At 46.2% G+C, this 27,281-nt stretch overlaps 1 protein-coding gene and 2 non-coding genes across 3 annotated transcripts in view; all 3 read left to right on the top strand.

Annotated features, from left to right (window-relative positions):
• LOC140460300 (uncharacterized) overlaps positions 1 to 27,281 on the top strand; it is a 749,266-nt gene that overhangs the window by 652,891 nt on the left and 69,094 nt on the right. The gene's annotated exons all lie outside the window — the stretch shown is intronic.
• On the top strand, positions 12,416 to 12,487 carry trnae-cuc (transfer RNA glutamic acid (anticodon CUC)). The gene has a single exon. It is a non-coding gene; the product is annotated as a tRNA-Glu (tRNA).
• trnan-guu (transfer RNA asparagine (anticodon GUU)) lies at positions 23,370 to 23,443 on the top strand. Its single transcript has one exon. It is a non-coding gene; the product is annotated as a tRNA-Asn (tRNA).

Consider the following 27,281-nt stretch of genomic DNA (forward strand, 5'->3'; position numbering starts at 1 on the left):
GAACATTCCAAAGGTCAAAGATTTTCAATCATAAACGAAATAAGTTCTGGATCTCTCCCAAAGCACAATTCATATGGATCTTCCTTCGAATCATTTGTAGTAAGTTCTTCACATGGACAAATTTGCAGCTTAGAGCATTTGTTCAAATTTAATATCATATTGGGTTGGCACAGTGCTTGGCATTGCTACCTGACTGCATTAGGGACCTCGGTTCAATTCCAACCACAGGTGAATGTCTGTGTGGAGTTTGCATGTTCTCCCTGTCTGCATGGGTTTCCTCCCACAGTCCAAAGATATGCAGGTTAGGTGGGTAGAAATGGAAAGGTCTAGGAAGGGGAGGGAGGAGTCTGAGACGGTCCAGGTGAATTTGAGGTCGGGGTGGAGGGCTGCACGTTCCGAGGGTGAGAGGTTGGAGTGGGTGAGAGGGGTGGAGAAGTTGAGGCGGTTAATGTCGCGGCGGCAATTGGCGATGAAGTGATCGAGGGCAGGTAAGAGGCCAGCACGGGGTGTCCAGGTGGATAGGGTGGGTTGGAGGCATTGGAAGCGGGAGAAGGGATAGTCAGAGGGTGGGCGGGAATCCTGGTTGAAGAAGAAGGCGCGGAGGCAAAGGTGGCGGAAGAATTGTTCGATGTCACGCCGCAGGTTGAAGAGTAGTACTGGATGTTGTCGTGATTGTAATTATGTCAGTCAGCTGAGTTCCCTTATTGGGGTGTTCCCCTACCATTGTTAACATTTCACATCGATAACGTTTAGATTCCCAATATCTGCAGGGTTCTTTCTCTACTTGAGTGATTCAGTGACTTTTTTTATGAATTGCTCCTGTGATATCTCTTGAGAGGGTTTATGATATTAACAGTGCCATATAAATTGTTCTGGGTCACAATGTGCCCAATTGAGAAAGAACTGACCATCCTTAAATATTTGTTTTTAAACAATGGACATAAATTAATGTTTGGAAAACACACAACTTGCATGTATTAAGATCAGAAATAGGAATGGGAGTAGGCGGTTGACTGTGGAGATGCTCTGTCTTTCTTCACCATCCATGGCAGAATTCTCTCTCCATACTTTTCCACGACTTCACTTGATGAATGGGCTACGCTCATAGAGCTTGTGAGTTTTAAATAAACCTGTTGAACTATAATTTGGCGTTGTGTGACTTATGACAAAAGAAAATTGATTGTGGATGTTATTAAACATACTGGAGCAATGGGATTTCAACCTGGGACTCAGGGCTCAGAGGTAGGGACACTACCACTGCACCATAAAAAAGCCTGTCTGGTAAATGAATGGAAACACCTTCCTCCTCAACATAGGACACGACCATTGTTCCCTCCGAGTCCATTATATTAAATTGAGCCCATCTCCTGTTGAATGAATGAGTGAGAACACCTTCCTCCTGAACATGGGACGCTCATTCTGTGCTCCTCGAGTCCTTTGCAGTCAAGGGGCGGGGACAGTGAAGGGCTTGCGAACCTCTCCACCAATCCCAAAGCCTGAGGTCCGTGCGGACTAATCGGAGCGCGACATTCCGGGGATAGGACCAGTACTGTCCGCACACCCGGCCGCCATTGGTCAGGTGGAATAAGGTGCGCTCTGATTGGACGGGGCGCGGATGACGCGCGTCACAGAAGGAGGAGACGAAAAGAAGAAGAAAAACAAAGATGGCGACGCGATGCTGCAGTTTTCTCATCGACTCAGCGGGCGGTTTCTGACGGTGGGAGGGGGCAGACAGGCATCGTTTACCTCAGGAAATACCTTTAAAATACATTTCAAATTAAAGCCGGAACTTTTCAAACAAAAGTTGTGAAGAAAAGGAGACAGTCCCCGGTGGGGTTTATTGTTTATTTTTGTATAATTTCCGGGGCCCGGGAAGGGGGAGGTGACGGTTTCCGGGTGAACGAGAAAACAAATTTAAAATGTCGGCGGTGGTGGAGAGAGAGCCAGCGCCCGCGGCTTCTTCGGCGGCGGCCGGAGCCCAGGAGCTCAACAACTCCCTGGAGCTGGAGGAAGGTCCGAGAAGATGGTCATGGTATTGGATCCGGGCGGGATAAAGGTCTAAACCAAAGTAACAGTAAGAGATGTCCAACTGCATTCAACAAGATATTGTATTGGTGGGTGAGAGAGGCCGCTCACGGGAGTCTGATCCCTGAAGCTTTACGACCTTGCCTGTACCTCTTTATGTTGTAAATATATTTATTAATATCAGTATAATAAAAAGATAAAAACACAAATCACAATACAACTACTGTCCATTAACTACTAACCTACCCTATAATACAAAACAAACCCGAACACTGTGCAAAGCAACACCAATAAATATATATATATAAATAATAGAGCTAAAAAAACACAAGAATACAGAACAGCTATGCTCGGCGCAATGCTCCCAAATAAAGGAACGGGAGCATTGTATATATAGCCGTATTAACTCAGGAGACCTCCTCCAGGGCCCAGGGTGACAAACCTAACCATCTTGGTTAAACAAATACCCTAGTTAAGATAACTGACAAATCTATATCCAAATAACTCAAGTAGGGCTGTCATGTCTTATAACAATGGTCCTCGGATTCTGGATTAGTGGTGCTGGAAGAGCACAGCAGTTCAGGCAGCATCCAAGGAGCTTCGAAATCGACTTTTCGGGCAAAAGCCCTTCATCAGGAATAAAGGCAGTGAGCCTGAAGCGTAGAGAGATAAGCTAGAGGAGGGTGGGGTGGGAAGAAAGTAGCATCGAGTACAATGGGTGAGTGGGGAGGAGATGAAGGTGATAGGTCAGGGAGGAGAGGGTGGAGTGGATAGGTGGAAAAGGAGATAGGCAGGTCGGACCATTCCGGACAAGTCATGGAAACAGTGCTGAGCTGGAAGTTTAGAACTAGGGTGAGGTGGGGAAGGCGAAATGAGGAAACTGGTGAAATCTACATTGGTGCCCTGGGGTTGAAGTGTTCTGAGGCGGAAGATGAGGCGTTCTTCCTCCAGGCGTCTGGTGGTGAGGGAGCGGCGGTGAAGGAGGCCCAGGACCTCCATGTCCTCGGCAGAGTGGGAGGGGGAGTTGAAATGTTGGGCCACGGGGCAGTGTGGTTGATTGGTGCGGGTGTCCCGGAGATGTTCCCTAAAGCGCTCTGCTAGGAGGCGCCCAGTCTCCCCAATGTAGAGGAGACTGCATCAGGAGCAACGGATGCAATAAATGATAATAGTGGATGTGCAGGTAAAATGTTGATGGATGTGGAAGGCTCCTTTAGGGCCTTGGATAGAGGTGAGGGAGGAGGTGTGGGCGCAGGTATTACAGTTCCTGCGGTGGCAGGGGAAAGTGCCAGGGTGGGAGGGTGGGTTTTAGGGGGTCGTGTACCTGACTAGGTAGTCACGGAGGGAAAGGTCTTTGCCGAAGGCAGAAAGGGGTGGGGAGAGAAATATATCCCTGGTGGTGGGGTCTGGAGGTGGTGGAAATGTCGGTGGATGAGTTGGTTTATGCGAAGGTTGGTAGGGTGGTAGGTGAGCACCAGGGGCGTTCTGTCCTTGTTACGTTTGGAGGGGTGGGGGTCTGAGGGCAGAGATGCGGGAGGTGGACGAGATGCGTTGCAGGGCACCTGTAACCACGTGGGAAGGGAAATTGCGGTCTCTAAAGAAGGAGGCCATCTGGTGTGTTCTGTGGTGGAACTGGTCCTCCTGGGAGCAGATCCGGTGGAGGCGGAGGAATTGGGAGTACGGGCTGGCGTTTTTGCAAGAGGTAGGGTGGGAAGAGGTATAATCCAGGTAGCTGTGGGAGTCAGTGGGTTTGTAAATAATGTCAGTGTCAAGTCGGTCGTCATTAATGGAGATGGAGAGGTCCAGGAAGGGGAGGGAGGTGTCAGAGATGGTCCAGGTAAATTTAAGGACAGTGTGGAATGTGTTCATGAAGTTGTTGAATTGCTCAACCTCCTCACGGGAGCAGGAGGTGGCGCCAATGTAGTCATCAATGTAGGGGAGGAAGAGGTGGAGAGTGGTGTCGGTGGAATTATGGAAGATCAACTGTTCTACGTAGCTAACAATGAGACAGGCATAGCTTGGGCCCATACGTGTGCCCATGGCTACCCCAGCACACTACTGCTGCGCCACTCTGCACCCACGCGCCGAGTGCTATCCACAGGTCCCTTCGAGACTGATGTTGAAGATCTCCACCGCTGTCGTATCATATGCTGTTGTGCAGACGTATGGAGGCTGTGTGAATATAAACTTATTTTCTAAACTCCCACATTCTGTTGGTTGAACTGTGATTTCATTCTGAATCACAACATGTTACACAACGCAGACAGAGGCTATGCGGGCCACCTCGCTCTGCTGGTTCGACACAGTAAGTAAACATGTGTCTCTTGCCTTCTCCATGTAATTCTACACATTGTTACTTTAAACATGACCACCGAATTCCCGTTTGCGTCCAATGAATCTGCCTCTTTGTCAGTGTCAGTTCGGGATTTACTGACACCAACTACTCCCTGTACGAAAGCATTCTTCCTAATGTCACTTTTGGTTATTTTCCTCATGATTTTAATACTCTGCCAACCCTTTCAGGCGTGGGAGCATTTTGACTACATTACTTTCTCTGTCAAGACTTCGCATGACTTGGAAAACTTCAATCAGGCCAGAATTCAAACTTCTGTTCTCCGAGGAGAGCTGTCTTAATTTTCCAATATTGCTTCATTGGTGACATTCCTGAAACACGGCACCACTCACGTCAATGCAATATTCCATCATTTCACTTCCTTGTTTTCTGCCCAATTCGTACTCCAAGCAGGTAAAGTCAATGACTGCAGATGCTAGAAACCAGATTGTGGAGTAGTGGTGCTGGAAAAACACAGCAGTTCAGGCAGCATCTGAGGAGTAGTGAAATTAACGTTTCGGGCAAAAGCACCGACTTTAGCGAATGTGCTTTTTGAGAAAGTTAGCCGGGCACTCTTGCACAAGCCAGAAAATCTGGGCTCGTCCGGGATTTCGCGCAAGTCTTCATAGTAGAAGACCCAACGCGAAAATCATACCCCGAGACCAACGAGCCACACTGAGATCACACAAGCAGCCCCGCTCCACCTCTTTAACCAGCTGAGTCTTGCTCAGTGTGAAATACACTTGACATTGCTCTGAAAATTGCAAGTGGCGAAGAGTTTCCAGAACAATTGCTTCTCATTCTGTCACCCTGCTGCCGTTTGTCCTGGACCCAGGTACCGGGCCCTCTCTACTAGCAGAAAATTAAACCGTTTTGTTTATAAACCTTTCTCTGACACCGGAGTGGCCCATGACAAGCATTGCCCTCCTCAACATAGGGTACAGAGAACAACAGAAGACCACTCAGACCTCCACGAGTGTGTCATCTCAATTGTGCATACTGGGCCTGTGTATCAATGTGAAATATTTATGTCGAAGTTTTTTTGGGAAAGAGATGAGAAGGCGAGGTGCAGAACAGAGCGCCGTTATACGGGAAAGCTGCTAAAGACGACATTGACTGAATAGGAGAGATGGTTTCCCTTTTGGGTGATGCTCCCATCATGCACCTACAGACATATCGCCGTCGTGCAAATATAAACTCTGTCTAAATTCCCACATTCTGTTTTTTCGAACTGTGAATTCACTCAAAAGCACAAAATTTCAACACTAGCAAAATTCAAACTTTAACAAAGTGCTCATAGATATATTTAGCGAACACCTGGAAGAAATTCGACCAAACTGACCTGGCGAATTTCGGTCTGAGGGCTTTTGAACTTTAAGTAGAAGGAAGGGAAGTTTGCCTCAAGGCTGCGTAATGTGGAGATGTGTTCCCCAACTTCACGGATTTATATATGAGTGGAGGTAAGTCGGCAGGGCTTACACCTCGGGTCCACTCTTCCTTCACTCGCAACACCCCACACCCACCTCCCATTGTCCCAAGGCACTTTCCGCTGGAACCGCCGAATGTGTAACACCTGCCCATTTACCTGCACATTTGCAAAAACCTAGTCTACTGCATTCGTTGCTCATAGTGTGGCTTCCCCAAAGTAGCATGAAGCATAAACTGGGTGACTGCTTCGCAGAACATTTTGGTTCTGCCCGCAAAAAAAGGTCTTGAGCATCTGGTTGCCTGTCACTTTAACACGCCACCCTGTTCCCTGGCCAACATCTCTGTGTCAGGCATGTAACAGTGTTCCATGAAAGCGAAGCTCCAGATTGAAGGGCAACGCCTCATTTTAAACTTGTAGATCCTATAACCATCCAGTCTTCAACATCGAGTTCAATACTGTTTGGACCCGAACTCCCACATGCCTTTGACGCCTACCACACCCACACGAGGCCTTGTTATCACATAGTCTGCTGTTACCCACCACTTATTGTGAACCAGGAACAGTCTCCATTAAGTTAGTCACCGTCCTACACTCCTTTGGCCCTCCAATGTTCTCCCTCTGAACTGGCGGCAAAGAGAGCAATGGGGACTGGTATCCCTGAGCCAGCTGTTTGTCCCAAATCCAGGAACAGGGCTCTTTCCACTGGCGGATAATTAAACTATTTTGCTGTTGCGCTGACGTGAGGAGATTGTGTAAGTATAAACTTTTTCTAAATTCCTACCTTGTATTGGTCGAACTGTGAGTTCATTCTGAATCACAACACGTGTCACAGCGCATTTGCAGGCCCACCTTAGCTCTGCTGGTTCGACACAGCAAGTAAATGAGTGTCTCTATTCGTATCATTCTCTTGGGTTCTCCCTGTAAATCTCCACATTGTTACTTTGAACATGACCACCGGATTCCCTTTTGTGTTCGTGAATCTGCCTCTTTGTCACGGTCAGACAGGGATTTACGGATCCGAACCACTCCCTGTGCGAAAATGTTCTTCCTCATGTCACTTTTACTTTTTTTCCAAATGCCTGGAAATCTCTGTCATTTATTTGGGAAATTGAAAGGATTCTCATTCCTGCACATGAGGCTGAATTGATTTAATTTCTAACGTAAAGGACTGCGGATGCTGAGAATCCGAGACAGAAAGAGGAACTGCTGGAGAAACTCAGCAGGTGTGGCAGTACCTGTGGGAGAAAACAGAGTTCTGAAATATTGTCTCTGATTCTCTTTCCACCGATGGTGCCTGAACTGCTGAGTTGCTCCTGCAATTTCTGGTTTTGTTTTTAACTGAAAGTTCATTTCATCTTTCGGGATGAAACAACCAGACTCGCCATGTGCAGATATTTAATCCTTTCGAAACATGTGAAGTGATTGGATTCAAACAAACCCAGCAATAATCCACTCTTTCTCAGCTTCACAGGCAGAGAGACCTGAGAAATGAAGCTGTCAGTGTGGTTCTGTATTGGTGGGCCGAGTGGTGAATGCGATGGACATGAAATCCATTGCGGTTTCCCCACGCAGTTGTGAACCCTGCCGACTACAAATGAGAAATGTGGTCAAAAAGAAAGGGAGACTGTTCCCCGGTTTCTTCTTTAAGATTCAAATCAGTGGAGGGGGTTGAAATATTTCACTCACATTGGGACTGGTAGGGATCTGCAACCCACTGCCTGTCAGAGTGGAACAGATACCCACAGAGCTACCTTTGAGGTGATGAGCCAAGAGTTTGGAAATGAGACTAGAACAGTGAGGGGTTTGAAATGTGATCGAAATGAAGCAGGCACCTGAGGATTAATGTGTTTTATTTGCCAGTGAAAGACACTGCTTCACAAAGTTGGGACTATGGAAGGGAAGCAGTGACGTTGATTATCTTTGGTTGTTCACATTGTGAATGTTCCCATTGCTGCCCATGTCCATGTTCACGTCAAAACTCTGCAGCATGGTGGCGTCAGGTACGCACAGTGCCAGGGGCGCAATGGTGGACGCATCTAACCACAGCTACCTGTTTGAAATGCAGCTCACAGCTTCTTCACACACCCCAATTAATCTTTCTCATTATCCTGAAGCCGGCATACGGTTTGAATTCCTGATCTGCAGGAACGAGACTCTTTTCACGGTTTCGCGTTAGTAAATGTCCCTGAGAATATCAGAGTAAAGTCACACCGCTGTCAGAGGAGGGTAAGCTGAAATAGCCCCATAGGCTGCTCATGGGCACAATTCACTTTCTCCAACTCACCACCCCAACCACTGCGGCTCCTGGGAGTGGAAAGGAAACAAACACCAAAATCCAGTCTCAGCTTTGTGAATCTTCAGAAAATAAGAAATGTGTTCATTACTTCGGATTTTCTATCCTGGACTGACAGGAATGAGGATTGTCACTCTTTTTGGAGAACTTTGCAAGTGGATGTTTTGCAGAAAAGCCCCACAATACAATCTGAGAGTGACACTTGATTAATCAGGACCTGGAAGTTTTCGATCTTTGAATGTAAGTGTTGTGCTCCAGAACTTTGTTTTTCACAGTTTATGATACTTATCTTCCCAGTCCCCTGTATCACTTGCTGAAGATGTTTAATTTGTGTCTCGCAATCCTTTCACTCTCTGCTAATGAGAACAACATTTCCGTGTTTTACCTAAATTAGCTTGATCTTGCAGATCTCAAGCCTAAAGATAATTTCACTGGAAACCTCCTACAGTTCAAAAGCGAACTGTTAATGATGGCTCTGTTTCTTGTCACGTGTCCAATTTCAGATCGATGTTGTTAATGTCCCTTCTACTCCTTCAGATCCAGGTTTCGCTCACAGGGCTAGAACAGGACTGTCACCAAATACATTTATCAATATACGTTCATCCTATCGATTGTATTAGCATCATCAACACTTCTCATCAAAATAACTCGATAGACTTTCATCACAATTTTCTGTGAACAATTCGACTTTAGCTTTCCTGAATGAACCCCAAATTTCTTGAAGTGGCACCTTATTTTCGGCCCTGATTATTAATCTCTCTTAACTTGGAAATTGATCTTTTCCACCCGCTCTATCTCTCATCAATGTGTGCAGTTCAGGTAAATTCCCCATCAGCCTCCTCTGTTCTGATCAAATCCAGGAGAACAGGGAGCATTGGGGTTAAGACGCGGCCATGACAAGCCCAATGCTCACCTTTCCTATTGGACCCATTCCATGAGAAATTTAGACCATAACTTGGGGCCTCTAGTTGTTGCCGAACATTTACGTTGCCGCCTTAGACATTCTTTGGGATTCCCCGCCCAGGTTGGAATCCTGCTGAATGTGCTTTCTTCGCTGGCGATTTTAATTAACTACCTGTTGGTTGCAATATCGCTCAAAATTCACAAAACCCTTTTCAATAAAGCCACGTTTTCTCACGATTGGGAATTTATTGCCATGCAGGAAACTCGAGTTCTGAACAAAAACCGTAACACACTCAAAACGTCAGCTTTGTTTACCTTTCCACAGTTGCTGCTCGACCCGTTGGCTTTCTGCAGTATTCGCTGTGTTTGTTCTGCACAAATGCTGCTTTCCATTAAAGAACTTTAATCCCTGTCCTCTGGTAACTGACCCTAGTCAGTGGCAATAGGTTCTTCTGATCATTAACCTGCCCATTCACACCACGTCTTCTCCCATCATTGCCAACAGCCCCTGAAAATCTCCAGTTAACCTTCTTTGCTCCAAAGCGAACATTCCCAAACTTGGGAATGTCTCCACAAAATGGCAATTCCTCATCCCTGGACATGATGCAAGTGTTACAATGGGGAAGAGGTTTTGGCAAAATATTGTCAGTTAGCAGGTGGAAAAATGTCCAGGAAGTAAAACAGAAATCCCAGTCTCCAGCTTTGTGAATCTTTCGAAACTCTTTGGGAAATGGAATTAGAGGAGAATGAAGGATGAACTGTTCGACTGAGCAGAGACAGTTCAGACATTGTCCCCTTGTTTAAGAGGTCGGGAGATTGACTCTGATATTCTCGGGACATGAACTGGTCTGAGACATTGAAAGAATTCTCTGCACATCAGGAATTCAAACCCATTGTCGGCTCGGGGCCAATTAGAAAATTCGGGAAGAGGCAAAACACTGAAAGGCTCGGAGGGTGATGGCCCCGGTGTCGGAGAGCTCGTTCCTCGTGACATGGATGTGCCTGCAGATGGTGGGATCAGACTGTCCCCATGTCTTCACAATGAATGGCCCAGGCTTTATTATACAAAAGTAAAACTACAGAGGACAATGATAATTCTGGGCACGGGAGGCTCAGTTATGAATTGGCTAATAGCCTCTTCTAAGAGACTGTGCAAGCTGCGTGTTTGATTGTCTCTGCATCGCCATTAATTAGCCCGTTCGGATGTTAACTGCAAAGTTGGTGGTTCCAGAACCCCCTGGGACGGGTTTGTTGTTCTCGCTCCAACCACTTTCTTGGCTGCGAAGGTGCACGTTTTTAATGGTGTCAGGAACATGTTTCCCAAAAGGAAATCTTCTCCACTGAGGAAGTACAAAGGGGTTTCTGAATTGATTGAACATCTAACGTAAAGGACTACGGATTCTGAGAATCTGAGACAGAAAGAGAAACTGCTGGAGAAACTCAGCAGGTTTGGCTGTCGCTGGATGAGAAAAAAAAGAGTTCTGAAATGTCGTCTCAGATTTTCTTTCCACAGATGCTGCCTGACCTGCTGAGTTGGTCCTGCAATTTCTGATTTTGTTTTTCACTGAACGTCCATTTCAACTTTCGGGATGAAACACTCAGACTCGCCAATTGCAGATGTTTAACCCTTTCGAAACCTGTGAAGTGATTGAATTCAAACAAACTCTGGAATGATTCACTCTTTCTCAGCTCCACAGGCAGAGAGACCTGGGAAATGAAGCTGTCAGTGTGGTTCTGTATTGGTGTGCCGAGTGGTGAATGCGATGGGCATGAAATCCATTGCGGTTCCCCCACGCAATTGTGAACCCTGCTGACGACAGTTGAGAACTGTCGTCAGAAAGAAAGGGAGATTGCTCCACGGTTTTTTTAAAGATGCAAATCAGTGGAGGGCTTGAAATGGATGACGTATCTGACTCCACCTACTTGTTTCAAATGCAGCTCACAGCTTCTTCACACATCCCAATTAATCTTTCTCATTGTCCTGAAACCGGCGTATGTTTACGTTTCCTAATCTGCAGGAATGAGAATCTTTTTACTGTCTCGTGTCAGTAAGTGTCCCTGAGAACATCAGAGTCAAGTCACAGCGCTGTCAGAGGAGGGGAAGCTGAAAGACCCCACACACTGCTCACGGGCATATTTCATTTTCCCAACACATCGCTTCAACCACTGCGGCTCTTGGGAGTGTAAAGGGAACAAACACAAAAACCCAGTCTCAGCTTTGTAAGTCTTCATGAAATAAGAAAACTGTCCATCCCTTCGGGTCTTCCATCCTGGGCAGACAGCGTTGATTTTAAATGGCTGTCCAGTCAGTGCCGATTCGTTTTGGCTGAGAAAAATATTCCTTATCTCATCCCAGCATTTCTTGCCACAGAGATCTGTGTGGTATAGTTCATGTATATATTTCCTTGCATGGTATTTTGTATATATTTCCTTGTATGGTATTTTGTCAACAACAAACTTTTCAGGTTGTTTGAATAGGGTATTTCAGGTTCATTAGCCCCTGTTTAAGTGTGTTGGTAAATTTGTGGGCCACCATGATGCTGAGAGGGTTGAGTTGTCCGGACATCATTTCCCAAATGTCTTTAATGTAAAGTAATGTGGCTAGGGTTTCTGCAGACGTTGTGTCTGCTTGTGTCCGTTTGTTGATGTGAAATTGGCACACTGAGTTTATTGGGTAGGCGAAAGTGAGGACTGCAGATGCTGGAAACCAGAGTTTAGATCAGAGTGGTGCTAGAAAAGCACAGCAGGTAAGACAGCTTCCGAGGAGCAGGAAAATCGGCGTTTTGGGCAAAAGCCCTTCATCAAGAATAGAGGCAGGACTCCTCCAGGGTGGAGCGAAGAATTGGGGGTGGGGTGTGCTGGGCCGAAGGTAGCAAAAAGTACAATAGATGAATGGGGGTGGGGATGAAGGTGACAGATCAGAGAGGAGGGTGAAGCGGCTCGGTGGGAAGGGAGATTGGCAGGTAGGCGAGGTCATGAGGACAGCGCTGAGATGGAAGGTTGGAACTGAGGTAAGGTGGGGGCAGGGGAAATGAGGAAACTGATGAAGTCCACATTGATGGCCTGGGGTTGAATTTACCCCAAGCGGAAGATGAGGCGTTCATCCTCCAGGCATCGGGTGGGGAGGGAGCGGCGATGGAGGAGGCCCAGGACCTGCATTTCCTCTGCAGAGTGGGAGGGGGTTTGAAACGTTGGGCCATAGGGCGATGGGGTTGATTGGTGCGGGTGTCATGGAGATTTTCCCTCAAGCGCTGTGACTCGACTCTGCGAGGAGTCTCCAGTCTCCCCAATGTAGAGGAGACCGCATCGGGAGCAATGGATACAAGAAATGACATTGTTGGATACACAGGTGAAAACCTTCTACCTACCACGGCCCGGATTCGATTTCCGGGCAGGTAAGAAATTTTCAGGAGAGCTGTCAAGGCATGTCCGCATCTCCCTGGTCGTCTACTGGTTAGGATTCGGCGCTCTCACCGCCGCGGCCCGGGTTCGATTCCCGGTCAGGGAAGCTATGTTCAGGGGGTTTATCGGATTCCTGTTCTTCTTAAATGCTCTGTCCAGTTTTTTAAATTGATCTTCGTAGTTCCTGGGTGCTGCAGCGTGCAGTGGCTCGTTGAAATAGTGTCCTGATGCAGATTTGTTAGTGTGTGTCGGGATGATTGCTTCTGCAGTGAAGTTCTTGGTTCGCGTGCGTTGTTTTCCTGTCAACGCTGTTTTGAATTTACCATTGACTGTTCGCTGTACTGTGACATCTAGAAATGGCACTTTGTTGTTGTTCTCCTCTTTTGTGAATTTTATGCCAGTAAGGATATTGTTGATGGTGTTGTAGGTTTCCTCTAATTCGTTTCATTTTTTGATGACAAATGTGTCATCGCTGTACTGGACTCAAAGTTTGGTTTGGATCGTTGGAAGGGCTATTTGTTCGAGTCTCTGCATTATTGCTTCTGCTCGGAATCCTGATGCTGCTGGTGGTATCATGGGTATTTCGTTGATTTGTTTGGAAGGGCTTGTTACTGAATATGAAGTGGGTGGTAAAGCACAGCTCCACGAGCTTGACAGTGTTATCTTTGCTAATGGAGTTAGTGCTGTTTGGTGTTTGTGTCTTTGGTTCTTCGAGTAGTGTCTTCAGTTTTCTTTGGCCACGTTGATGTTAATGGATGTGAACAGGGCTGGTATGTCAAAGGACAACATTATTCCATCCTCTTCTATCTCAGTGTCTTTGGTGTTCAGGAATTCTTGGATGGAGTAAATGGAGTGGTGTGAATCTTCGACTTGGGGTTTTAGTCCTCAGTGGAGGCCTTTGACAAGTCTGTATATTGGTGTTCCAAGTCGTGAGACTATGGTATAAGGGGGGGCTCCTGATTTAAAGAGGAGGAGAACAACAACAAAGTGCCATTCCAAGATGCCACAGTAGAGCGAACAGTCAATGGGGAGCTTCAAACTGGCATCTATGGAAAACCAACTCACACAAACCAAGTACTTAACCACAGAAGCAATCATAACAACACCCACAAACGAAGCTTCATCAGGACATTATTTCAGCGAGCCACTACACACCGCAGCACAGAGAAACTACGAAGAGCACAAGAAAAATACGCATATAGTGTATTTAAGGAGAACGGCTACCCAATAAACGCAGTCCACCGGTTTCTAATTGATGCTTTCAAGCTTACTTTAAAAAATCGGTTTGTCCCTCCATTCTTTCCTGTTTGTTTTGTGTGGGTTTTGAATGCTTTCCCAATCCTCTGACTGAGTATTGGAGTTGGGAGGTAATGTTGTGGCTGTACAGGACATTTTTTAGAAAACTTTTGGAATATTGTGTGCAATTCTGGTCTCCTTCCTATCAGAAGGATATTGTGAAATTTGAGAAGGTTCTGAAGCACCAATGGGTCCACAGAGATGAAGAGGCCCTTCTGCTGCCCTGAGTGTGGGAAGGCCTTCAGTGATTCCTCTGCCCTGCTGACGCACCAGTTGGTCCACACCGGGGAAGGCTGTTCTCCGGCCCCAAGTGCGAGATGGCCTTCAGCAGTTCTTCCCACCTGCTGAGACACCAGTGGGTCCACACTGAGGAGAAGCCGTTCTTCTGCCCCGAGTGCAGGAAGGGCTTGCTCTCTCTTCCGACCTGCTGGCCCATTGGTGGGTCCACATGGGGGAGAGGCCGTTCAGTTGCCTAAGTGCAGGAAGGCCTTCATCAATTCCTCAGCCCTGCTGATGCACCAGTCCGTCCACACCGGAGAGATGCCATTCTCCTGCCCGAGTGTGGGAAGGGCTTTACCCGCTCCTCCACACTGCTGAATCACCAGCTGGTCCACATGGGGGGATGGGGGCGGAGGGGGGGAGGCCTTTCGGCTGCCCTGAGTGCGGGAAGTCCTTCAGCAATTCCTCCTCCCTGCTGAAGCACCAGTGTGTCCACCCCGAGGAGAGGCCCTTCAGCTGGCCTGAGTGTGGGAAGAGGTTCATATTTTCCTGCAACTTGCGGAAGCACCAGCGGGGGCACCAGCGCTCCCAGCAATCAGATCCCACCAGTGACGCTGCCTTCAGTCAACCCAAAGGACTGAACCTCCTGCCAGTTCTGACAGTGGGTACAGTAGGAGAGTAGGTGGGCTGTTTTTGTTTTCTGCTGGACTGCAATTGCCTCCCCTACACCCCACAACCACAACTTCATGGTGGCTCACGGTTAGCACTGCTGCCTCATGGCACCAGGAACCCAGGAATACTTCCACCCTTGGGGGTCTGTGTGCAATTTATGGAGGGTAGGAAAATGGATCTGAGTGGGTTCCCCTTCGTAGAATCAGTGCTGATGTGTTGGGCTGAAGGACCTGTTTCCACTCTGGAGGAGTTCAACCATCATATGAGCTTTGTTTTCATTGGAAGCTGCTGCTCATTGAGCCAGGGACTGCACATTGCCAAATGAAATGATCCAGAGAAACCTAAGACCGCAAGACCAACGGAGCAGAAGTTAGGCCATTCGGCCCGTCGAGTCGACTCTGCCATTCGTTAGTGACAAAAGATTGTGCAGATGAGATTAGCTACAGTGTGGAAACAGGCGATTTGTCCCAACAAGTCCACATCGACCCTCCGAAGAGTAACCCATCCAGACCCATTTCCCTCTGACTGATATACCGAACTCTATGGGTAATTAAGCATGACCAATCAACATGACCTGAATATCTTTGGACTATGGAAGAAAACAGGATCACCCAGTGAAAACCCACGCAGACACTGGGAGAATGTGCAAACTCAACACAGACAGTCAGCCAAGGCTGGAATCAAACCTGGGTCCCTGGCGCTTTGAGGCTGCAGTGGTAAACACTGAGCCACTACATATTGCAACCCCAAGTTGGCAAGCAGGAGGTTGGGAGAATACAGCAAGCCAGGCAGCACCAGGATGTGGAGTAGTCAGCGTTTTGGGTATTAACCCTTCTTCAGGACTGAAACGTTGACTTCTCTTTGAGAAACGATTTACGGGATTGTTGCTGGGGGTTGGAGGGTTTGAGCTACAGGGAGAGGCTGAATAGGCTGCGACTGTTTTCACTGGACCATCAGAAGCAGAGGAGGTACTTAATAGAGGTTACAAAATCATGAGGGGCATGGACAGGGTAATAGACAAGGTCTTTTCCCTGGGATGGGGGAGTCCAGAACTAGAGGGCATAGGTTTAGGGTGAGAGGCAAAATATATTAAAGGGCATCTTCTTCATGCAGAGGGTGGTACTTATATGAAATGAGGTGCCACAGGATTTGGGTCAGATGTTGTCAAATGGGATTAGATTAGTTTAGGATATCAGGTCAGCATGACAAGTTGGACCAAAGAGTCTGTTTCCATGATGCATGTGTCTCTGACTACTGGTCCTGATGTAAGTTTAAAATAGAGTTCAAGTAATTTTGAATAGTTCAATAATGTTGAGCTCACCTCCTGAAAAGTTTCAAATGAATCCCTGTTTAAACATGTTGATTTGGACAAAGTATCCCATCAAGTTCAACACAAACCCAGAGTTGAAGAAGTCAGAAGTCAGAACACCAAGGGGACCAAAACTGATCACAATATTCCAGGTGCAGCCTCATCAACGTCCTGTATAACTACAACATAACTTGCCAACATCTATACTCAATTCCCTAACTGATGAAGGCCAGTGTGCTGAAACCTTTCTTCACTGCCCTGTGTACCGAAGTAATCGGAGATATAGGACCTACTTTAAACTGATCCACAATCCTGCTTCTGGGAACACAGTGACTAATAGGGAAGGCAAAAGGGAGATTGGCCTTTAAATAGAGTATAAGAGTAGGGAGGTTATAGTGGAGGTTTTGATTGAGAGGGCAGTGAAGATTCAACCAGCTGACAGTGAATCTGAATCACATGTAGATCAGACCAGGTTCGGACAGCAGGAAACCAGATAAGTTTTTACAACAAACCACAACGATTTCATCATTAGACTCTGAATTCCAGATTTATATTGAATTCAGATTCCACCATCTGCCGTGGCAGGTTTTGAACCCAGGTCCCCAGAACATGACCTGGGTGAATAGTCTGGTGACAATAAAGTCGGCCATCGCCTCCCCTGAACACATTGGCTCATTGTGTTTGGAGGTAACAAAGGAGCAAGAGGTTTCAGCAGCTGCTCAGTTGTTGATATTACACAAGGGAACATCAGCACTCTCAGTAATGGCACATACTGAAGTCGGTGTCCTGTATCAGAGGTAAGGGCTCGGGAACCAGAAGAAGTAGGAACAGGAATATGCCATTCAGCCCCTTGAGCCTGCTTCTCCATTCAGTAGGATTCTGGGTGATCTGGCATTCCCCACATTCACTTTCCTGCCCTTTTCTTGCAACTGTTCATCCCCCGACTCTTCACGAATCTATCGATCCTAGTTTTAAAGTGACATGAAGACTGTCAACAGAGTTACTCGGGCGGGGGAGGGACGGGGGGGCGGAACGGGGTCTCAGTTCGAACTTGGGGACTAAAACAATGGCTTCACACTTCACAATATTTAACTAAGGGAATGTTTATGGTTATCCAATGCTGGAAATTGGGCAGGCATTCAGAGGAAATTATTGGTAAATTATGAATGACAGAGGAGTCGGGAGAGAAGTGGTGTTCAGGCACAGTTGGATATCATCAGTATAGATGCCAGCACCAGCAGCTCCGGTTAAACAAGTCAGAACGGAAGACGCTAAAAGCAGACCCTCCCAGAGGATAGAGTGATGCTGCAGAGGATCAGTACTGTCATTAACTCTGATCAAGGCTGTCCTCAGGTCGACGAGGAAATGTTCATCCCTATCACCGTTAGAAAGCATGTCAAATATGACCTTGATAAGAACTGTTTCAGGGGTGGAAACCAGACTCGAGGTCTTTAAACACAAAATTCTGGAAGAGATGTGAATGGCTAATTCAACAATGTTACATCCAAATCAACACTTCCATTGGTGCGATAATAATAGAAGTGTTTTGGTTTTTATTTAGAAGATTCTCAGCAACACTGAGTAAGAAGCAACAAAATTAAAACAACAAATACTGCAATTGCTACAATGTGCCTGTTCCCAATAGGGGGCCATTGGTGTGAAATTAACTTTCTACAAGGGGCAATATTGGAAAGGAACTACCCAGTTCATAGCTATAAGAGGGGAGACACAGACTGCTTGACACAAACATATAATGGGCGGGAGGAGGCCACCCGGCACTTCGAGCCTTCAATAATATCATGGCTGATCTGAATTCAACATCAACTCTACATTCCAACACATCCCCGACAATCTTTCATCCACTTGGTTATCAAGAACCTATCTACCTCTGTCTTAAAGATTTTGAACCAACTGCCTTTTGAAGAAGACACACAACCCTCAGAAAGAAAAGAAATCATCCTCAGTTTTGTCTTCTACATTTAAAATATGACCGTGTACTTTCAGATATTTAGATAGGGACACAAGCTGCATTCAAGTAATACCTGTGGTACACTTAACTATGTCAAAGTGCTTCACATGAACATAATGAGAATTCCTTTAAACATCACAAGACCGGAGCACTGATTAGGACAGGTGACCAAAGACTTGGTCAAAGGGACAAGTTCAGGGCAATCTTTTAAACAGGTTCAATTTCCCAAACATCAGAGGACAAAGACGTGAACAACAAACACAAAATAGCAAAGAATTGGAACAACAGTGTAGTCCTAATGTCGCAGGATGATTAATCCAGGGAACATGAGTACAAATCCCACCACAGCAAGAGGTAAGATGTGAATAATTCAAATCATAAATGGGGAACACAAAGTTAGTCTCAGTATGGTATCGATGGCACTGACGTCAATTGTCCTAAAAACCCATGTTCACCAATGTCATTTCAGGAGGGAAACTGCCATCCTTGCATGGTCTAACTTACATGTGACTCCAGACCCACAGCAACATGGGTTGACTCTTAAACTGCCCTCTGAATTGGCACAAGCAAGACACCTTTCACTTAGGGATGGATAACAAACATCAACCTTGTGAAAGTTTCATAACAGAAATTACTGTAGAAACTCAGCCAGTCTGGCAACACCGGTGGAGAGAGAGAGAAAGAAACAGAGACAATATCCTGGCTTGAGTCCAGAACAGTTGTGAAGAAGGGTCACAGCACTTGAAATGCTAACTCTGCTTCTCTCTCCACATGTGCTGACTGTCCTATTGAGTTTCTCCAGCATTTGACGCATTTTTGTGTTTCAGATCTCCATCATCTGCAGTTCTTCATTACACTGACGAAGGGAAGCTCAAATCCCATAAAAGGGTAGAGCAGAAGGGCTCGAATTATTCAGCAAGTCTGGCACCAGTTATGGAGATAAAAACAGTTCGTACTTCGGGTCATTGAATGATCGTACATCAGGGAAAATCTTTTGGGGAAGCTGCAAGAGTAAAAGGCACTGGTGTGACTTCAACATCTGGGAGAACTCTCTCAGCCTTGGGGGTCAGGCTGACTCAGCATTCTGGTCATGCTCATTACCTGTTAAATTCTCCATTTGTTGTTCTTGTTATATTTCTACATGGTTGACACATTCCTATGTTTTAAAATGAAATTCCAGCAGACAGGAATTTTCCATGTAAGTAATCGTACATTAGAGTGTTTTTAACGTGAATATAACTTTTAAACAGAAAGTATTTATTCATGCATGGGGTGTGGGCATCGCTGGCAATGCCAGCATTTATACCCATCCTTAACCACCCTGTGGTTGGTTGGAAAAGTGCATGAAGGTGTCTGAGATTGTCTTGATCAGCACAGCAATCTCAAAGTTGGGTGTGCTCAGGTAGAAGTACCCTCCACTCCCACAGCCAAGTCTGCATTCACTTCAATTATAGATGCCATCTAAACCTCTCAGGACAAGGACAGCATGGGATGACAATCAGAATAAAGCTTCCTCTACTCTTCAATTGCAAGTGAAGCTACCTTAACACTGTCCCCAACAAACACTGCCAAGACAGAGATTGCATTGGGTTAGATACAGAGTAAAACTTCCTCTTTCCTCCCCCATTCATACATTCCCAGGAGAAGGACAGCAAAGGGTTAAATAAACAGGAGAGCTTCTTCCATTCTGACTGACACTGAGTACGTCCTACACCAATCCTCAAGGAAAATTCAGAACTGAAGTATTATCTGGTACTGAATTCACACATCCTAATGGGAATGACAGCAACAGAAAATCATGTCGTGACACACAGATAAAACACACACAATGTACAACAAAACTAGACTGTTATTGGAATCAAAGACATTTAAATGACAGGAGACAGAGTCCCTGCAGTGATCCGAATGTGAGCTGAATAATTTTCACACTTGAACAATATTCTCTGGGAATGCAACGTCCACCTCACTGCTGTCTATTCAGATCCTCTGCTCTCGTTCAGGCCTGAGTTGCGGCTGACCACATTGTGGCGTGGGGGTCAAGAGGTTAGAGAGTTAAGGTCAACTTGGATTGAGGGCATCCTTTGTCATGGCAATGAGGTCGAGGGTCGCTCATTTACTCAACTTATAATCGGGGACAAGGGGATGGGCTGGGCTTGTATCAGTTTGAGTTTAGAAGAAACAGATGATCCGATGGAGCTGTATAACATCTGGAGAGGACTTAATGTAAATCTAATGTCAACTCAATTCCAGCCAGAGATTAGTCTCTCATTTAAGATAGGAGAGTTTTGTTTTTCTCACAAGTGTTCTCGAGTCTTTGAAATTCACTTCTTTAGAGAGCAGCATGTGGTGGTGGCACGGTGGTTAGCACTGCTGCCTCACGGCATCAGTGACCTGGATTTGATCCCACCCTCGGACCGACTCTCTGTGTGGAGTTTGCACATTCTCCCCTTGTATCTGCGTTGGCTTCCTGTGGTGCTCTGGCCTCCTCCCACAGTCCAAAGGACGTGCAGTTGAGGGTAGATTGACCATGGGAGATGCAGGGTTACAGGGATAGGGTAACGAACTGGGTCTGGGTCAGTCAATGTTGACTCGATGGGCTGAATGGCCTACTTGCACGCAATTGGCCTATATCAATCAATAGTATGCACTTGCTTTATGGTTACCGACATCAAATTAAATGAGTGGTTTTGGTTATTTCATCTCTTATTATCGTATTCAACCAACTGCAGCATCTTGAAACTTGCTTAATTACAATATCCAATATCTGCAGAGTACTTTTTTCTTTTTGTCAAGACCATTATCTTGAACTCTGACGTGTGACCTCCTCATTGCTGTCAAAGTTCTTTATTCGTCTCTACATTGTCATGTTTTTACTTTGTCGAATGTCTTCCTGGTATTTGCAGTTAAGACCCTACATTCTGCCCTCGTCAACATTTTCCCTTACAATTCTCGACTAAGGATTTCATGAAAAACCTCAGAGTGTGGAGAGACTGCGGAACTCACTACCATAGTGAATAGTTGGAGTGGAATACACTACAACTGAGGGTAAGCAACCCAATACAAATGAGTGTGACTGTCACCAGATTCACAACACAGTGAAATTAAATCATGCAATGTCCCTCAATTTCTCAACTGTCCCGAAACAGACTTGATGAAGAACAGATTTTGCACATCAACATTATAATTTAAACAAAAACCAACAATTATAAATATGGCAAATTTTCTAGGCCAAAGTTAAAGAAGATAATCTCATTAATAGCAATTATTTAAACCCTTTGATCAAGTCCCCCACCATCTCAGAGACAGAGACTTAAGCGCCAAATTAAGAAAGAATGTTTTTTTAAACTTACCAATTCAAGCAAACAGTTTCCAAGAATGGATTGCCAAGCCTTTGTGCAATCTTTGGACTATGACTGTTTCACAGACACGTAACTGTAAATCTAATTTCAAAATCACTGATGAATGTGAATACACACACCAGTATTCAGCCATTTCTTACAGGCTGGGACTCATTCCCAGAAAGAGCCAACAGTTCTTTAACTGGACAGTAGAATCTAGAGTGAACAGCTCCTGGTCTCAACGGGGAACAGTGCCCAATGGAAGCAAAGTTGCAGGGGTGGGGGAGCACGACGGCATAAAACCAAAAAAACCGACCGACTCTCCCACTATAAGCACTGTCAGAATGTGCAGAGGTTCAGTCCTCTCAGTGACCCAGAGCAGCTTCACCAGCAGAATCAGATTGTTGGGAGCACTGGTGTGGTGCACAATGATGAGAACCTCCGCTTCCACTCGGGGCAGGTGAACGGTCTTTCCCCGGTATGGCCCCACCTGTGCCTCAGCAGGTGGGAGGAATTGCTGAGGGCCTTCCCGCACTCTGGGCAGGGGAAGGGCCTCTCCCCTGTATGGACCCGAAGGTGGGATGCCTGGGTAAAACCCTTCCCACACTTGAGGCAGGAGAACGGGCTCTCCCCGTTGTGGACCCGCTGTTGACTCAGCAGGGCAGAGGTATCGTTGAAGGCCTTCCCGTACTTGGAGCAGCTGAAGGGCTTCTCTAATATGTGGACCCGGAGGTGGGTCAGTAGGACGGAGGAATAGCTGAAGGCCTCAGCATGCACTAGTTGGATGAAGGGTCTGTTCAATGCTGTCTGACTCTGTGACTGACCTGTACTGGTCTTAAAACCATTTTCTTACCTCCCCCCATAACCATCCACTTCTTTGTTGTTCAAAACTCAGATGAACTTCGCCTTAAATATGTTCAATGACCCCACTTCTGTACTCAATTCCTCTTCGTAATATACCACTTGCCTTGCTCATTGCCTGCTGCATCTGCCCGACAACTGGCATTGACTGGGGTGGCGGGACACTGAGACCCCTTTGTACATCCATACATCATTCCTTGATGAAGGGCTTGTGCCCGAAACGTCCCCTGTCCTGCTCCTCAGATGCTGCCTGACCTGTTGTGCTTTTCCAGTGCCACATTTTTCGACATTCACCTCTAGTCCTCACTTTCTCCACATTCCAATATATTATCATTTAAACAATGCACTGTTTTTTTTTAAATAGCAAAGTTTATAACTTCACATTGCGGCACTGCACTTGCCATGTGTTGCCAATTGAGACACAGACCTGGACCGACTTCGGGAAGAGGCAAAAGACTGAGTTCTGAACAAAACCCGTAGCACACTCAAAACGTCGGCTCTGTTTACCTTTCCACAGATGCTGCTTGACCCGTTGGCTTTCTGCAGTATTCGCTGTGTTTGTTCGACACAAATGTTGCTTTCCATTAAAGAACTGCAATCCCTGTCCTCTGGTAACTGACCCTAGTCAGTGGCAATAGGTTCTTCTGATCATTAATCTGCCCATTCCCACCACGTCTTCTCCCATCATTGACAACAGCCCCTGGAAATATCCAGTTAACCTTCTTTGCTCCAAAATGAAAATTGCTCATCCCTGGACATGATGCATGTGTTACAATGGGGAGAGGTTTTGGCAAAATATCGTCAGTTAGCAGGTGGAAAAATGTTCAGGAAGTAAAGCATAAATCCCAGTCTCCAGCTTTGTGAATCTTTCGAAACTCTTTGGGAAGTGGAATTAGAGGAGAATGAAGGATGAACTGACGGACTGAGCAGAGACAGTCCAGACACCGTCCCCTTGTTTAAGAGGCTGATTGACTCTGATATTCTCGGGACATGAACTGGACTGAGACATTGAAAGAATTCTCTGCACATTAGGAATTCAAACCCATTCTCGGCTCGGGGCCAATTAGAAAATTCGGGAAGAGGCAAAACACTGAAATGCTCGGTGGGCGATGGGCCCGGTGTAGGAGAGCTCGTTCCTCGTGACATGGATGTGCCTGCAGATGGTGGGATCAGGCTTTACCCATGTCTCCACTATGAATGTCCAAGTCTTTATTATGGAAAAGTAAAACTGATAGAAGACAATGGTAATTTTGGGCGGGGCGGGTTGAATTATGAATTGATTAGTAGATTCCTCAAAGACACTGTGCGGGTGGTTTGCGGGTCCGTCTCTGTGTCGCAATTGGTCAGCGCGTTCGGCTGTTAACCGAAAGGTTGGTGGTTCGAAACCACCCAGGGACGGTGTGTTTCCTGTTCTTGCTCCGACTGCTTTCTTGGCTCCGAAAGTGCACGTTTTTAATCGTTTCAGGAAAATGTTTCCCAAACGGAAATCTTCTCCACTGAGTTAGCACAAAGGGGTTTCTGAATTGTTTGAATTTCTAACGTGAAGAACTGCGGATGCTGAGAATCCGAGACAGAAAGCGAAACTGCTGGAGAAACTCAGCAGGTTTGGCTGGTCCTGGATGAGGTAAAAAACGAGTTCTGAAATGTTGTCTCTGATTCTCTTTCCACAGATGCTGCCTGACCTGCTGAGTTGCTCCTGCAATTTCTGTTTTTGCTTTCAACTGAGCGTCCATTTCATCTTTCGGGATGGAACACGTAGACTCGCCATTTGCAGATATTTAACCCTTTCGAAACCTGTGAAGTGATTGGATTCAAACAAACTCAGCAATGATTCACACTTTCTCAGCTCCACAGGCAGAGAGACCTGGGAAATGAAGCTGTCGGTGTGGTTCTGTATTGGTGGGCCGAGTGGTGAATGCGATGGACATGAAATCCATTGCGGTTTCCCCACGCAGGTGTGAACCCTGCCGACTACAGTTGAGAAGTGTCGTCAGAAAGAAAGGGAGATTGCTCCACGGTTTTTTTAAAGAAGCAAATCAGTGGAGTGTTTGAAGTATTTCAATCAAATTGGGACTGGTCGGGAATCTGTAGCCCACTGTCTGTCAACGTGTAAAAAAAGCAGATACCCACAGAGTTGCTTTTGAGGCGATGAGCCAAGAGTTTGGAAGTGAGACTTGAACAGTGAGGTGCTTGAAATCGTGATCGAAGTTAAGCAGGCACCTGAGGACAAAGGTGTTTTATTTGCCAGTGAAAGATACTGCTTCACAAAGTTGGGACGATGGAAGGGAAGCAGTGACGGTGATTATCTTTGGCTGTTCCTCTTGTGAATGTTCCCATTGCTGCGCATGTCCGTGTTAACGTCAAAACTCTGAACCATGGCGACGTCAGATCCGCACAGTGACAGAGGCAATGGATGACGCATCTGACTCCACCTACCTGTTTGAAATGCAGCTCACAGCTTCTTCACACACCCCAATTAATCTTTCTCATTGTCCTGAAGCCGGCATACGGTTTGAATTCCTGATCTGCAGGAACGTGACTCTTTTCACTCTCTCGCGTCAGTAAGTGTCCCTGAGAACATCAGAGTCAAGTCATAGCGCTGTCAGAGGAGAGGAAGCTGAAATAGACCCACACGCTGCTCATGGGCACATTTTACTTTTCCCAACTCACCGCCCCAACCACTGCGGCTGTTGGGAGTGGAAAGGGAACAAACACCAAAACCCAGTCTCAGCTTTGTAAATCTTCAGGAAATAAGAAAACTGTTCATCCCTTCGGGTCTTCCATCCTGGGCTTACAGCGTTGATTTTGAATGGCTGTCCAGTCAGTGCCGATTCGTTTTGCCTAAAACAAATCTTCCTTATGTCATCCCAGCATTTCTTGCCACAGAGAACTGTGTGGCAGAGTTCATGTATATATTTCCTTGTATGTTATTTTGTAAATAACATTTGTTTGCTGGTTGTTTGTATCGGGTATTTCAGGTTCATTAGCCGCTGTTTAAGTGTGTAGGTAAGTTTGTGGGCTACCATGATGCTGAGAGGGTTGAATTGTCTGGACATCATTTCCCAGATGTCTTTAATGTAAAGTAATGTGCGAGGGTTTTGTAGACGTTGTGTCTGCTTGTGTCAGTTTGTTGATGTGAAATTGGCACACTGGGTTTATTGGGTAGGCAAAAGTGAGGACTGCAGAGGCTGGAAACCAGAGTTTCGATCAGAGTGGTGAGGGAAAAGCACAGCAGGTCAGACTGCTTCCGAGGAGCAGGAAAATCGACGTTTCGGGCAAAAGCCCTTCATCAGGAATAGAGGCAGGACGCTTCCAGGGGTGGCGAGATAAATTGGGGGGTGCTGGGACGAAGGTAGCAAAGAGTACAATAGGTGAATGGGGGTGGGGACGGAGGTGACAGGTCAGAGAGGAGGGTGGAGCGGATAGGTGGGAAGGGAGATTGGCAGGGAGGACAGGTCATGAGGACAGCGCTCAGCTGGAAGGTTGGAACTCAGGTAAGGTGTGGGAAGGGAAATGAGGAAACTGGTACAGTCCACATTGATGTCCTGGGGTTGAATGTATCTGAGGCAGAAGTTGGGGCGTTCTTCCTCCAGGCATTGGGTGGTGAGGGAGCGGCGATGGAGGCGGCCCAGGTCCTGCATGTCCCAGCCAGAGTGGGAGGGGAGGTTGAAATGTTCAGCCACAGGGCGATGGGGTTGATTGTTGCGGGTGTCCTGGAGATGTTCCCTCAAACGCTGTGACTTGACACTGCGACGGGGCTCCAGTCTCCCCACTGTAGAGGAGACCGCATTGGGAGCAATGGATACAAGAAATGACTTTGGTGGAAGTCTTCGAACGACTGTGACCCGGGTTCGATTTCTGGGCAGGAAAGCAATTTTCAGTAGAGCTGTCAAGCTTCTCCCATGTCTCCCTGGTCGTCTTGTGGTTAGGATTCGGCGCTTACACCGCTGCGGCCCGGGTTCAATTCCTGGTCAAGGAAGCAAATTTTAGTGTGTTTTTTGGCTACCTATTTTCCCGAAATGCGCTGTACAGTTACTTATTGGGCTTTGCAGGCACTGGGTGCTGCAGTGTGCAGTGGTTCGTTGAAATAGTGCTCTTGTTTAGATTTGTTTGCATATGCAGGGATGATTACTTCTGTCGCTGAGTACTTGGTTCGCTTGTGGTGTTTTCCTGTAGAGGCTGTTTTGAATTTATCATTGACTGTTCGCTCTACTGTGACATCTAGAAATGGCACTTTGTTGTTGTTCTCCTCTTTTGTGAATTCTATGCCAGTAAGGAGATTGTTGATGCTGTTGTAGGTTTCCTCTAATTTGTTTCATTTTTTGATGACAGAAGTGTTTCATGGGTATTTCGTTGATTTGTTTGTTGGGCTTGTTACTGAATATAAAGTGGGTGGTAAGGCACAGTTCCACGAGGTTGACAGTGCTATCTTTGCTGCTGAAGTTGGTTCTGTGTTTTTGTCCTTAGTTGTTCGAGTAGTGTCTTCAGTTTTCTTTGGTCACGTTGATGTTAATGGATGTGAACAGGGCTGTTATGTCAAAGGACAACATTATTCCATCCTCTTCTGTCTTCGTGTCTTTGGTGTTCAGGAATACTTGGATGGAGTAAATAGAGTGGCATGAATCTTCGACTTGGTGTTTTATTCTTCAGTGGAGGCCTTTGACTAGTCTGTATATTGGTGTTCCAAGTAGTGAGACTATGGCCTGAGGGGGGCTCCTAGTTTGAAAAGGAGGAGAACAACAATAAACTGCCATTCTTAGATGTCACAGTACAGCGAACAGTCAATGGGGAACTTCAAACTAGCATCTACAGAAAAACAACACACAAAAACCAAATACTTAACCACAGAAACAATCATCCCAACACCCACAAAAGAAGCTGCATCAGGACATTATTTCAACGAGCCACTACACACTGCAGCACAGAGAATCTACGAAGACCGCAAGAGAAATACGTATATAGTGCATTTAAGGAGAACAGGTCCCCAATAAACCCAGACCGCCGATTTCTCATTGATGCTTCCAAGCTCACTCTCAAAAATTTGGTTTGAACCTCCATTCTTTCCTGTTTGTTTTTTTGTGGGTTTTGAAAGCTTTCGCAATCCTCTGACTGAGTATTGGAGTTGGGAAGTTATGTTGTGGCTGTACAGGACATTGGTGAGACCACTTTTAGAATATTGTGTGCAATTCTGGTCTCCCTCCAATCAGAAGGATATTGTGAAATTTGAAAGGGTTCT

The sequence above is a fragment of the Chiloscyllium punctatum genome, chromosome 36 (genome assembly GCF_047496795.1).
Source record: "Chiloscyllium punctatum isolate Juve2018m chromosome 36, sChiPun1.3, whole genome shotgun sequence".
In the NCBI taxonomy this organism is placed as follows: domain Eukaryota; kingdom Metazoa; phylum Chordata; class Chondrichthyes; order Orectolobiformes; family Hemiscylliidae; genus Chiloscyllium; species Chiloscyllium punctatum.